We start from the raw sequence: 14,045 nt of genomic DNA, 5'->3' as shown, positions 1-14,045 counted from the left end.
TTCTCTGAAAAATGTCTCCAATCGGAGCCTGTTTACTTGGAAGAGGAGAGAGATGGAGCTTTTTATCCCCAGTGCATATTACCCTCTACTGGACAGTCCTTTCCTCTCATTGATACAATTCCTAATACCAGGGATAATAAAGCGCTGAGAGAGATTCACAGCGGCTCTACAACCAAGGGATGCTCTGCTCTTAAAGTGGGGTCAAAAGCTATGATACCAGCAAATAATGGGACCGTAACTAACGTCTCTACCAGGCCAAAGATGAATAACTGGCTGCTAACACTCACATTCCCTAGGCGTGACTTCATGCAAATTTTCCAGTTTGTCCACAGCTGCCATCCGCCTTCTTGCGCACAGAGGAGCCGAATGTGAGCCAGGACACAGGTACTTTCTTTCCATCTCCCAAGCTGCTCTGTCTCGAGCTAGACACTGCAGAACCCTCCTCCTAACGTAACCTTACTATCAGTAAAAATCCCCTTATTTGTCCAGGAACTGTGCTGCTGGAGGGATATCTGATACCAGAGATCTGCCCAGCTGGCCCGCATTGGAGTGGACTAATGGTCTTATAAACTCTCCCTTCTGTCCTAGCTTAATTACCTTGGCCATCCCACTGGAAAATAGCTTGGCAGCACTAATAAGAACACTAATAGGTCTTCCGGTGGGTGATGTTTCATCCTTATACCAGGATCAATCCATCGCCATCCTATTGTCCCATAACAGATTATGCTGTTCGGGAACCTTTGAGGATCAAGAAAAACATATCTTGGCCCCCGGGATGACAAAAAGTTATAAAGACGGAGAGTGAAGTATTGCTACAGGCTGTACAAAGCAGAGAGGGGATAGGAATAAGTATGGATATCTTCCCCGCTGAGACAACACTTCAAAACAAAGACTTGTTAATCTCTTTAAAAGACCTATTCCTACCAGTGTTAGACTAGAATAAAACTAGATTAAAACTAGAATCTGCACTGAAAGAGTTACTGGCTAAAACTCAAGTTGAGAATTCCTTACGCTCTTACTCAAAATGGCGCCAAATTCCAGCAGAGCCACTTCATGATAATTTCAGCGGGACTCTTGAGAAGCATCAACCAGCTCAACAGGAGAGATCACAGGAGCGGCCGATATGGATGGAGTTGCATAACTTAACTTTAATGGATCTCTGCTACACAGCAAGCATTAAGGAAAAAGCTATCAAAGATACAGTGCCGTTTGCCATGTCGGCTCGCAATACATCTATGTTACAGTGGGACTCTGGCACTAACGCTTACTCCCATCAGATCCTGAACAACACAATCCCTCATGCTCTGTGCCAGCATAGCAAACTATCAATTGGAGGATTGCGGCTGCTGTTGACTCAATGACTGCACGTATCTGAAACTGAACCGTTTGCAGAGACTGACAGCCTAAACTCATTGAAGGAGGACAAGATACAATACATTTGCAGCACAAAGGGACTTCTGTTGCGGGATCTACTTACCTCATCGCCACTGCCCTCCAGGTTCTCTAGACCGTATGCTATCATGAACTTACTGGGAGCTACAGCTGCACGGCTACATAGGAGAGGCATTGGCTGAGTTATTTAGTCTGCATTAGAAAAGGGCCTGCTGCTCTCCTTATGTTTGCCGATATTCTAGAGTGCTTATGTTTTTTTTTTTCCTAATCGGTCCGTAAACCTAACACACCATACATAACAGGCTACTATCGCAAGCATGCAGTTTAGATTCTCCTCCCTCTTTTTGTGTTTGTTTTCCTCTTTTTAAATTTCAGGGCTAAATAATTTATTAACATACAATTACATCTCACTATTTGAATATATGTAAGTTTCCTTTTTATGTGAAGATGTTACAGAGGGTCTCTGTTAACTGATTTGTAAAGCTGTCAAACCACTCCTAACACAGTAGCATAATGATTTTGTCACTGCTCTATCGGTAGAACTGACTGCAATCTGTTTAATTGTGTTGTTTAGCTGTGCCACAGAACGATGCAATAGTGCCGATTTGCAAATCTAGGTACATATTCTTGAGGAAGAGAGAGAAAACACGGGTTTCTACTTTCCAATGTGAACAGATCGTTAATCTATGAGGACCTCTAGTGGTTACTGTGGTATTGCATTTCAATATAAAGTGAAAGTCCAGTTCTTGAGTAAAGTGAAACGATCTAGCAGCAACTTATTCTAAGAATGTGCTCTTTCTGACATATGCATGAAAACAAATGTGCTTCACCACTTTCTAGGTATCTACTTTCTTTTTCTTACTTTGTTTCTGTTACATACTTGCTACAATCAGTGGCGTCACTACAGGGGGGCAAGGAGGGGCATTTGCCCCCCCCCCCTGAGACAAGCCTTGCCCCCCTGCTGCCCCCCACCGCCAGCCCCTGTGCAAGCATAGATAGATATTTCTTTTTTTTATTGTTTGTAAATAGTCTCTGGGCCAGTGTTTTTGAGTCCTGACTCTGAAAACGAGTAATAAATTATGCTCAGTGTGGCAGCAGCACATGCCTCCACTGTTCAGTTGGATAATGGATTTGAACCCCCAGGCTCCACCCACCACACGTGCCTTGTGCTGGATCTACATGCAGCACCACGGAACTCCAATACCCCATGATTAATGCTGGGGTTATTTGCTACTCCTCCTCCAATTCTAGCCAGCCCACTCCCAGGTTACGTTCCTACAGCACACTGAGCACAAGGAACATGACCAGAGCCTGGGAGAGGAGAGGGAGGGGCCAGCCAGCAGGTGCCGTGTGAGTGACAGTGTGCAGGACAGAGAGCACAGGAAGGAGCAGCATCAGCAGGCACTGGCTGACTGTCTGACACTCAGTGGCAGCAAAAGTAAAGACTGGGAGAGGAGAGGGAGGAGCCAGCAGGTGCCATGTGAGTGACAGTGTGCAGGACAGAGAGCACAGGAAGGAGCAGCATCAGCACTCAGCAGGCACTGGCTGACTGTCTGGCACTCAGTGGCAGCAAAATTAAAGACTGGGAGAGCAGAGGGAGGAGCCAGCCAGCAGGTGCCGTGTGAGTGACAGTGTGCAGGACAGAGAGCACAGGAAGGAGCAGCATCAGCACTCAGCAGGCACTGGCTGACTGTCTGGCACTCAGTGGCAGCAAAAGTAAAGACTGGGAGAGGAGAGGGAGGAGCCAGCCAGCAGGTGCTGTGTGAGTGACAGTGTGTAGGACAGAGAGCACAGGAAGGAGCAGCATCAGCACTCAGCAGGCACTGGCTGACTGTCTGGCACTCAGTGGCAGCAAAAGTAAAAACTGGGAGAGGAGAGGGAGGAGCCAGCCAGCAGGTGCCGTGTGAGTGACAGTGTGCAGGACAGAGAGCACAGGAAGGAGCAGCATCAGCACTCAGCAGGCACTGGCTGACTGTCTGGCACTCAGTGGCAGCAAAAGTAAAGACTGGGAGAGGAGAGGGAGGAGCCAGCTAGCAGGTGCCGTGTGAGTGACAGTGTGCATGACATAGAGCACAGGAAGGAGCAGCATCAGCAGGCACTGGCTGACTGTCTGGCACTCAGTGGCAGCAAAAGTAAAGAGGAAGAAGATCATCTGATTCTGGGGTAAGTGGCTCACTGTCAGAGACTGAGAGACTGGAGAGAATTTGGCTCACAGTGGCTGTCAGAGAGACTGGTCTGGAAGAGAATTTGGCTGACACTCAGTGAGCCAATTTCTCTCCCAGTCTCTCTGACAGACAGTGAGCCAATTTCTCTCCCAGTCTCTCTGACAGACAGTGAGCCAATTTCTCTCCCAGAGAGACTGGGAGGGAATTTGGCTCACTGTCTGCCAGAGAGACTGGGAGAGAATTTGGTTCACTGTCAGGGAGACTGAGAGAGAAATTGGCTCACTTTCTGTCAGAGAGACTGGGAGAGAATTTGGCTCACTGTCTATCAAAGAGACTGGGAAAGAATATGTCTCACTGTCTGTCAAAGAGACTGTTAGAGAATTTGGCTCACTGTCTGTCAGATTGAGCCAAATTCCCTCCCAGTCTCTCTGACAGTGAGCCAAATTCTCTCCCAGTCTTTCTGACAGACAGTGAGACAAATTCCCTCCCAGGCTCTCTGGGAGTGAATTTGGCTCACTGTCTGTTGGAGAGACTGGGAGGGAATTCGGCTCACTGTCTGTCAGAGACAGACTGGGAGAGAATTTGGCTTACACTCAGTGAGACAATTTCTCTCCCAGTCTCTCTGACAGACAGTAAACCAATTTCTCTCCCAGTCTCTCTGACAGACAGTGAGCCAATTTCTCTCCCAGAGAGACTGGGAGGGAATTTGGCTCACTGTCTGTCAGAGAGACTTGGAGGGAATTTGGCTCACTGTCTGTCAGAGAGACTGGGAGAGAATTTGGTTGACTGTCAGGGAGACTGAGAGAGAAATTGGCTCACTGTCTGTCAGAGAGACTGTTAGAGAATTTGGCTCACTGTCTGTCAAAGAGACTGGGAAAGAATATGGCTCACTGTATGTCAGAGAGACTGTTAGAGAATTTGGCTCACTGTCAGATTGAGCCAAATTCCCTCCCAGTCTCTCTGACAGTGAGCCAAATTCTCTCCCAGTCTTTCTGACAGACAGTGAGCCAAATTCTCTCCCAGTCTCTCTGGGAGTGAATTTGGCTCACTGTCTGTTGGAGAGACTTGGAGGGAATATGGCTCACTGTCTGTCAGAGACTGGGAGGGAATTCAGCTCACTGTCTGTCAGAGAGACTGGGAGAGAAGTTGTCTCACTGTCAGAGAGACTGGGAGAGAATTTGGCTCACAGTGTCTGTCCGAGACAGTGGTCTGGGACAGAATTTGGCTGACAGTGAGCCAAATTCTCCCCCAGTCACTCTAACAGACAGTGAGCCAAATTCCCTACCAGTCCCTGTGACAGACAGTGAGCCAAATTCCCTCCCAGTCTCTCTGAAAGACAGTGAGTCAGATTCCCTTCCAGTCTCTTTGGGAGAGAATTTGGCTCACTGTCTGTCAGAGAGACTGAGTGAGCCAACTTTTCTCCCAGTCTCTCTGACAGACAGTGAGCCAAATTCTTTCCCAGTCTCTCTGACAGACAGTGAGCCAAATTCTTTCCCAGTCTCTCTGACAGACAGTGAGCCAATTTATCTCACAGTCTCTCTGAAAGACAGTGAGCCAAATTCCCTCCCAGTCTATTTGGGAGAGAATTTGGCTCACTGTCTGTTGGAGAGACTGGGAGGAAATATGGCTCACTGTCTGTCAGAGACTGGGAGGGAATTCGGCTCACTGTCTGTCAGAGAGACTGGGAGAGAAGTTGTCTCACTGTCAGAGAGACTGGGAGATAATTTGGCTCACAGTGTCTGTCAGAGACATTGGTTTGGGACAGAGAGACTGAGTGAGCTAACTTTTCTCCCAGTCTCTCTGACAGACAGTGAGCCAAATTCTTTCCCAGTCTCTCTGACAGACAGTGAGTCAATTTCTTTCCCAGTCTCTCTGACAGACAGTGAGCCAATTTCTCTCACAGTCTCTCTGACAGACAGTGAGCCAATTTCTCTCCCAGTCTCTCTGAAAGACTGTGAGCCAAATTCCCTCCCAGTCTCTTTGGGAGAGAATTTGGCTCACTGTCTGTCTGTCAGAGAGACTGAGTGAGCCAACTTTTCTCCCAGTCTCTCTGACAGACAGTGAGCCAAATTCTTTCCCAGTCTCTCTGACAGACAGTGAGCCAATTTCTCTCACATTCTCTCTGACAGACAGTGACCCAATTTCTCTCCCAGTCTCTCTGACAGACAGTGAGTCAAATTCTCTCCCAGTCTCCCTGACAGTGAGTCAAATTTCCTCCCAGTCTCTCTAACATACAGTGAGCCAATTTTTCCTCCAGTCTCTCTGACAGGCAGTGAGCTAAATTCTTTCCCAGTCAGGGTCTCAGGGTCTGTTCATTAGTCTTCATTGGTGACGTATTTATCATAGGGGATTCATTACAGAGCTAGGGTGTTTGCTGAAATTGCTTTAAACTATAAGGAAAAGCTTTTGAGTGTTTTCCTCGCTTTCTCAGGTCTTAAGCAATACTTGAGGAAGAAAGGAAAACTCTCGACAGCTTATCTTTTAATTATTAGGTTAGTAGAATAGAAAGGTATCATTGCATATCGCATTACTCTGGTATTTTGGAATCTTATTTATATATATATATATATATATTTATTTAGTTTATTTTCAGTGGTATGATTTAGTGGTAAAAATTATTAGTGCCCCCCCAGTTTGAGTGTGGTATCTTATGTGCCCCCCCCCTATATATTGTTCCTAGAGTCGCCACTGGTTACAATACCTCAGTGCAAGCAACATCTTTGGAAGGATTGTTCACAGTTCAGTGATTCCCCAGACAATGAGTTTAGTTATAACTATGTTTTGTCTTGTTTTTATTTGTGGGGTTTTTTTTTGTTTTTTTTTACTGTTTTAAAATTTGATTTTATTTGGTTTTACTAGTACTTACTCTCCTTATTGTAGTGGAATGTTTTGTTCTGTCACACTGTACACATATAGGAAAAAATCACACTGTAATAGCCCCACATATAGCTAAATTTTGCACATTATAGGAATAAATGCCTATTTTTTTTTATTAATCCATGCCTCATTCTACTAAAGACCAAGTTGTATCAGATCTGGAAATATTGTCATACCCTCTCATCCTTATAAGATCACGTTACCAGTAACAGCCTTACCTAGAAACATATTGCAATATGGGTAATGTTCTTTCTGCAATTTTCTGTACTAGAAATATCTAAGTAATACCCTTTTGATGCTGAATATATATATATATATATATATATATATATATATATATATATATATATATATATATATATATAAATAAATAATCCAGTCAAATGCACTCTCAGGTCTTTTCAATGGGTTCTTTAATGGAACGTTTTCGGGGTTCACAACCCCTTCATCAGCATAAACCAATAACCAAATATCACACAATTTATAGTGTATCAAAACAGTGTCTCACCAAACAAATTTGCTTCCAAAAGTGCGCCAAAATACCGAGTGTGGAACGCATCTTGCGTTCCACCGTGATCATGTCAACCGGAAGTGATGTCACTTCCGGTTTCGCGACATGATAGAAACATATGTACATTGCTTTGTATTGCAATTAATAACAAGTTACAATGTACTCAGAATTACCTGATAGAAAATTTAAAGATGATGTCAACAAACAAAATGTAATTACCTGTGATCTGCACATTAAATATTATAGTGTGAATCAATCGTCATAGTAACCGTAACTATGGTTACGAGACATCACTAAGTGAGTGTATTTATATGATAGAGAATTCACTAGTGCAACAAACATATATAGTGACATTAATTGCTAAACATTCTGTGTCATGTCCATTCACAGCTATGCATAGTGATTTGTATACATAAATACGTTAAAAAAAGGGGAACTAAATATAAAAGTGAAAGAATAAACTTAAAGAGTGGCTGTTCTTGCTTATACTTGTTATCAAAACATGTAGCAATGTGCACTGCCAACTGCATAGTACATGTACTTTATACAGGCAGTGTGTCAATAAATCGTTTTGCAACATTATTCTGTTGTGTATTACCCTAAATGTAAAAATACATAAACGATGTACTGTGGCTAGTTTAGGCATGGCTTGTTATGTTAGCATTCAAACTTAGCAACTAAAAAAGTACATCTGTATCTCTGTATATTAGTAATATGACTAAGATATATGGCCCACTACAAAAAATTCACGTAATGATACAGTGAATTCACAAAGGCATTCAAACTAGCATACTAGGATAAAGAGCGGCGTATTGAGTCATGACAATCATCATTGTACCTCTATTTCTATGTATATATTAATGTGGCCTATAACTTTTTTATACATTATATGGTGTATGTGAATATTTCTAGACAATGTCTAGGATATAATTTCTTATGACACCATAATGAATTAGGTATCAATGTCCAACATGTAGATGACCAAGTGTGGACACATAAGGACAGTCCATCTTATAGCTTCTTAGTATTCTGTAGATAGATTGATCTTATTCCCGATTTAAGGTATAAGGTGCAGAAATGGGTAATTTCACCTCAGAGACCAGGCTTCCACAACCCAGATGGGGGATATGTTCCTCCACCCTGGTGTGTCGTAAGCGACCAGTTCACATCGCTCAGAAGAGCCATGGGGCTGGGAGCTAAACGTAGCCACAATGACCCTGGGTTATACCCCAAGCATGTAGCACTACCTTATACCCTTAGGTAAGATTTTTGAAATCTGGAGTAGTGTTTAATCCGCCTGGATGGATAGTGCCCACTTTAAAGATCCATTGGGCTTCCCGTTTGAGTAGTATCTTGCTCCTATCCCCTCCCCGATCAAGTGGGGGTATATGGTCGATGAGGATATAGCGGATTGAAGATACGGCATGGCCTTGCTTGACACAATGGCGTGCAACTGGTTGGTCAGAATCCCCCTGTTTAAGTGCCGATCTGATTGCGTGCCTATGGTTTGCCATTCGTTCCCGTAACGTGCCTGTGGTTTTGCCCACGTAAAAACAAGAACATGGGCAAAAGAGGAGGTACACCACGTGTGTGGTAGTGCACGTGATAGCGTGCTTGATCACGTATCTTCGATTAGTGTGTGGGTGATGAAAGGTTTTAGCACTGACCAAACCATTGCACGTTGTGCAGCCTAAACATCTATATGATCCTTTGATGTTTATTTTAGCCCCTGTTGTGTAGCTAGCTTTTTGATCAGTACGCATCAAGAGGTCTTTAAGGTTAATACCCCTCTTGAAGCCCACCATTGGTTGTACCTGTCTGGTAAATGTTAACTTCGGGGTTAATGTAAAATACATCCTGTATTTTTGGTAGTTGGAGTAAATGTAGTGGTCATAATAAGTTTGTTACTCGTGTCCCTCTTTGGTGTGGGCTTGATAAGTTCTTCTTTAGTGAGTGAGGATGCTGTACTCATGTTTTCTTGGATAATGGAAGGTTTATATCCCCGCTCGCGGAATCTTTCTCCCACTCCTGCCAATTGGGAGACCCCAGTTTGTATCTCTGAATTGTTTCTCATGGTTCTCACAAATTGAGATCTGACTATGCCCTTCAAAAGGGCAGGAGGGTGACAGCTGTCAGCGCTCAAAATGGAGTTCCGATCGGTTTGTTTATGATAAAGGGTCGTGCCCAATTGATGTGTTTTTTTAAACACAGTCAAGTCTAGAAAATTAACGGACTGTGTGTCAACCGTCATTTTGAATTTAACATTGCTTGTGGCCGTGTTATATGTTTCAAACCAAATTTGTAGTTCCTCCATGGTCCCCCGCCATACCATGAAAATGTCGTCAATATATCTGTAATAACATACTACTGCCAAATTGGTAGTGTTCCATAAATACAGATTTTCGAATTGAGACATGTACAGGTTGGCGTACGCGGGGGCCATGGAGGAACCCATGGCTGTGCCAGCTGTTTGTAAATAGAAATTACTCTCGAATCTGAAGTAATTCTTATACAAACAGAATTCTATCAAGGAAAAAAAGAATTTGATTGGTGGGCCGTCATAAAGAGGGTTATTGGTGATATGTTCCTCAACTGATTTCAGACCCTCAGTGTGGGGAATGATAGTATACAGACTGTTGACGTCCAAACAGACCAATAGGTCATCAGGTTGGACGTCAACAGTCCGTATCTTACGTATGAAGTCACCTGTATCCATGATATATGATCTTACCTCCCTAACAACAGGTTGTAGTAAGATATCCACCAGTTGTGCCACCGGCTGTGTCAAGGAGTCCCTTGCTGACACAATCGGACGGCCTGGTGGATTATCTAGAGTTTTGTGTATCTTTGGGATTGAGTATAGGATGGGTATTTTAGGATAAGTAGTGATACAGAAATCACGAATATGTTCGGATAGCCAACCTTGTTCAAAACCCATCTGGATCAATGTATCCAATTGTATTTTAAATCTAGTAGTGGGATCATTAGGTAATACGGAATAAGTTTGTGTATCTGTCAACTGAGTCAAAATGTCAGTACGGTAATCCTCATAGTTGAGTATCACTATGGCACCGCCCTTATCGGCGGGCCTAATGACTATACTTGAGTCTTCCTGCAGGGTCTTTATCGCCTGTCTTTCTTCCCTGGACATATTATGTGTCCAAAGGGACTGTTGTCTAGCTGTCTCAAGGTCTTGGGTGACCAGTCTCATAAAAGTTTTGGTACTCGGACTGCTATTTGTTGGTTCAAAAGAGCTGGGGGTTTTACATTGAAGTTCTACCTGTGTCTTGGTTGAACTAGATGTGGAGTTTTGAAAAAACTCTCTTATCTTAAGTGATTTGTTCAACTTGTACAGGTCCAATTTTAAATCAAACTCGGAAAGGGCTGTGCTAGGCACAAAAGATAGGCCCCGGTTCAAAACTTTACGTTCACTGTCTGATAAATGATGTGTACTTAAATTAATTACTATGTCCTCTGTCGTGGGCGTCTTGGTGGTCGGTGTCTTATGCCCCGCCCGCCTAATATGGGGTCTATTGTGCCGCCCCCTCCCCGGGAGCGAGTAGTTACCCCTAAAAAATGATGGTTGGGTGTAGAGGGTTCTCTAGATGTATGCGTGGAAAATTGATTAAGGGGTCTGTATGATCCAGGTGGAGTCAGAGAAGTATTGCCAGGGTTTCTATCAGTGTCAGAAGACTCTCCCCCACTAGTATCCACAGTATCAAAGTGGACCCGTCTATTTCTCTGTCTCCTTCTGGTTCTAACATCTGGTGTTGTAGTTAACCATTTGTAGACTTTCCCTTGTTTATAGTCCTGATTTACTGTTTCTAATTTCCTATTTTTAAAGGTTATTAAATCTGTCTGGTATTTATCTATTTGTGTTTTAATTTTAGATAACCAGTTTTCTTGTGTGTCACTAGTAAGTGTAGCCTGGTATGTGTTTTCAAAAGTCTGTATTTCAACTTTGACTTTACCTAGGATAGACGTGACTTCCTCTATAACAAGTAGAATTAAGTCTAAGGAGCACTTGTTCAGAATGAAGCACCATTTTTTTCTGAACTCTGGATTTTCACGCCCGATGGTGGGTACATTATGGACCCTAAAACCTCGGGGTATGTGCCCTGTTCTAAAGTAATCAGAAAGGTAACTACCATGAAAAGTTAAATCAACCTCTCTCTTTTTTAATTTCAATAATGTGTGATATACATTGATTGGGGTCTCACCAACTGTCTTGGTGATTGGTGCGAACAAGATCCGGACAGCATCATCTGGTGTGTACGATACAGTTCCAGTCTGGGCTTCCACTGCTTGACAGGTTAAATCCTCACTTGGTACTTGCTGCTCAATGTGTTCCTCCTGTGTTTGTAGTGTAGACATACTATAATGAGGAAAGAAGGTGTAGAAACAGGGCAATCAATTCCTTAATCTTTAAGATTATTTGTACACAGATGTAGAGCAAGAGTAGAGGTAAGATGTAGCCAGCAGCTAGGTTCCGGGAACAAAGTGTCCATATGAATGAAAAAACACAAAGTTGCAAAACTAATTGATAACAGTCTGTAATTAAACAGTCAATAAGCAAGCTACAACCACAACTAATAGCGCTGGAGCAAATGAAACAAGTGAAGTCAAAAGCAGGGGGTTCCGCTGATCAAATAATATACAAACAATTTCCAGCTCAGCCCTCCAAGTGTCAACCGCCTGGGTGCAGAAATAAGCAATATAAATAATCCAGTCAAATGCACTCTCAGGTCTTTTCAATGGGTTCTTTAATGGAACGTTTTCGGGGTTTCACCAAACAAATTTGCTTCCAAAAGTGCGCCAAAATACCGAGTGTGGAACGCATCTTGCGTTCCACCGTGATCATGTCAACCGGAAGTGATGTCACTTCCGGTTTCGCGACATGATAGAAACATATGTACATTGCTTTGTATTGCAATTAATAACAAGTTACAATGTACTCAGAATTACCTGATACAAAATTTAAAGATGATGTCAACAAACAAAATGTAATTACCTGTGATCTGCACATTAAATATTATAGTGTGAATCAATCGTCATAGTAACCGTAACTATGGTTACGAGACATCACTAAGTGAGTGTATTTATATGATAGAGAATTCACTAGTGCAACAAACATATATAGTGACATTAATTGCTAAACATTCTGTGTCATGTCCATTCACAGCTATGCATAGTGATTTATATACATAAATACGCAATCAGATCAGCACTTAAACAGGGGGATTCTGACCAACCAGTTGCACGCCATTGTGTCAAGCAAGGCCATGCCGTATCTTCAATCCGCTATATCCTCATCGACCATATACCCCCACTTGATCGGGGAGGGGATAGGAGCAAGATACTACTCAAACGGGAAGCCCAATGGATCTTTAAATTGGGCACTATCCATCCAGGCGGATTAAACACTACTCCAGATTTCAAAAATCTTACCTAAGGGTATAAGGTAGTGCTACATGCTTGGGGTATAACCCAGGGTCATTTTGGCTACGTTTAGCTCTCAGCCCCATGGCTCTTCTGAGCGATGTGAACTGGTCGCTTACGACACACCAGGGTGGAGGAACATATCCCCCATCTGGGTTGTGGAAGCCTGGTCTCTGAGGTGAAATTACCCATTTCTGCACCTTATACCTTAAATCGGGAATAAGATCAATCTATCTACAGAATACTAAGAAGCTATAAGATGGACTGTCCTTATGTGTCCACACTTGGTCATCTACATGTTGGACATTGATACCTAATTCATTATGGTGTCATAAGAAATTATATCCTAGACATTGTCTAGAAATATTCACATACACCATATAATGTATAAAAAAGTTATAGGCCACATTAATATATACATAGAAATAGAGGTACAATGATGATTGGCATGACTCAATACGCCGCTCTTTATCCTAGTATGCTAGTTTGAATGCCTTTGTGTATTCACTGTATCATTAAGTGAATTTTTTGTAGTGGACCATATATCTTAGTCATATTACTAATATACAGAGATACAGATGTACTTTTTTAGTTGCTAAGTTTGAATGCTAACATAACAAGCCATGCCTAACCTAGCCACAGTACATCGTTTATGTATTTTTACATTTAGGGTAATACACAACAGAATAATGTTGCAAAACGATTTATTGACACACTGCCTGTATAAAGTACATGTACTATGCAGTTGGCAGTGCACATTGCTACATGTTTTGATAACAAGTATAAGCAAGAACAGCCACTCTTTAAGTTTATTCTTTCACTTTTATATTTAGTTCCCCTTTTTTTAACGTATTTATGTATATAAATCACTATGCATAGCTGTGAATGGACATGACACAGAATGTTTAGCAATTAATGTCACTATATATGTTTGTTGCACTAGTGAATTCTCTATCATATAAATACACTCACTTAGTGATGTCTCGTAACCATAGTTACGGTTACTATGACGATTGATTCACACTATAATATTTAATGTGCAGATCACAGGTAATTACATTTTGTTTGTTGACATCATCTTTAAATTTTGTATCAGGTAATTCTGAGTACATTGTAACTTGTTATTAATTGCAATACAAAGCAATGTTCATATGTTTCTATCATGTCGCGAAACCGGAAGTGACATCACTTCCGGTTGACATGATCACGGTGGAACGCAAGATGCGTTCCACACTCGGTATTTTGGCGCACTTTTGGAAGCAAATTTGTTTGGTGAAACCCCGAAAACGTTCCATTAAAGAACCCATTGAAAAGACCTGAGAGTGCATTTGACTGGATTATTTATATTGCTTATTTCTGCACCCAGGCGGTTGACACTTGGAGGGCTGAGCTGGAAATTGTTTGTATATTATTTGATCAGCGGAACCCCCTGCTTTTGACTTCACTTGTTTCATTTGCTCCAGCGCTATTAGTTGTGGTTGTAGCTTGCTTATTGACTGTTTAATTACAGACTGTTATCAATTAGTTTTGCAACTTTGTGTTTTCTCATTCATATGGACACTTTGTTCCCGGGACCTAGCTGCTGGCTACATCTTACCTCTACTCTTGCTCTACATCTGTGTACAAATAATCTTAAAGATTAAGGAATTGATTGCCCTGTT

Source organism: Bombina bombina, chromosome 3 (assembly GCF_027579735.1).
Source record: "Bombina bombina isolate aBomBom1 chromosome 3, aBomBom1.pri, whole genome shotgun sequence".
Lineage (NCBI taxonomy): Eukaryota > Metazoa > Chordata > Amphibia > Anura > Bombinatoridae > Bombina > Bombina bombina.
Note: the sequence above shows the minus strand (reverse complement) of the source record.